The 1238-nt window shown below is 43.2% G+C and overlaps 1 non-coding gene across 1 annotated transcript; it reads left to right on the top strand.

Annotated features, from left to right (window-relative positions):
- Positions 1–394: 394 nt before the first annotated feature.
- Positions 395–501, top strand: LOC141721891 (small nucleolar RNA R71). The gene has a single exon (XR_012574933.1). It is a non-coding gene; the product is annotated as a small nucleolar RNA R71 (small nucleolar RNA).
- The last annotated feature ends 737 nt before the right edge of the window (positions 502–1238 follow it).

Raw genomic sequence — 1238 nt, 5'->3', positions numbered from 1 at the left:
CACAGGTTGCTGCGATCGCTGGAAGTTGCTCACGAACTGAGCTGATTCACTAGAAATTATGCACTGATCAGTCTCATGGGCACTAGCACAAAGCTCACAAACACTAGTGATTTGATTAACTCCATAATTAGCCAAAGTGTCCACCTTCATTGTCAAAGCCTTAAGTTGGGCAGCTATAACAGTTGGTGCGTCCAACTCCAGAATTCCTGCTACTTTTCCCTGAGTCAGTCTCTGGGAAGGATTATGGTACTCATTAGCAACCATCAGTTCAATAAGTTCATAAGCTTCATTGTAGCTCTTAGCCCACAAGGCTCCTCCTGATGCTGCAACAAGCATGGGTCTAGAAGTAGCACCCAATCCATTGTAGAAACAGTTGATAATCATCCCATCAGGCATGCCATGGTGTGGGCACTTCTTTAACATCTCCTTATATCGATCCCAAGCCTCACACAGAGATTCTCCATTTTGCTGCGCGAACTGGGTAAGAGCATTCCCGATTGCTGCAGTTTTCGCCATGGGGAAGAATTTAGTGAGAAACTTTTGAGCGAGATCTTCCCAAGTGGTGATAGACCCTGCTGGTAGAGAATGTAACCATCACTTAGCTTTGTCCCACAGAAAGAGTGGGAAGAGTCGTAGCTTGATAGCATCTTCAATCACATCATTGAACTTATGAGTGTCGCAGATCTCGATGAAATCCCTGATGTGCATGTTGGGGTCTTCGGTAGGAGAACCCCCAAACTGAACTGAGTTTTGTATCATCTGGATCATGCTTGACTTGATAAAAGTGTTAGCCCTGATGGCTGGTCTAATTATGCTAGACTGAATGTCATTAATCTTAGGCTTAGAATAGTCCATCAAAGCCTTCGGATTTTCCGCTTGATCACCCATAGCTACTACAATTGGCTCTTCAACTTTCTCTTCTTCTTCTACCTTCTTTTCTTCCTCAAAAACTTCCCTACGAACTACCACAAGTTCTTCCTCAGCTTTATCCAGTGTTCTCTTACGAGTACGCGAATGCGTATGCATACACCCTTGCTAGATCACCTGAAATAAAACAAGGAAACAAATAAGTAATAATATCCGAGTCAATGAACTTTAACGACCACTGATGGAAAGCACATAAACTAATAATTAACACTGCAGTCCTTGGCAGCGGCGCCGAAAACTTGTTAGTCGCTAAACACGCACTAATATTACACGCAAGTATACGAGTTCGCAAGTAGTATAGAATCTCTTCT

The sequence above is a fragment of the Apium graveolens genome, chromosome 4 (assembly GCF_009905375.1).
Source record: "Apium graveolens cultivar Ventura chromosome 4, ASM990537v1, whole genome shotgun sequence".
In the NCBI taxonomy this organism is placed as follows: domain Eukaryota; kingdom Viridiplantae; phylum Streptophyta; class Magnoliopsida; order Apiales; family Apiaceae; genus Apium; species Apium graveolens.
The sequence above is the reverse complement of the archived record's forward strand: the minus strand, read 5'-3'. Positions and strand labels throughout refer to the sequence as shown.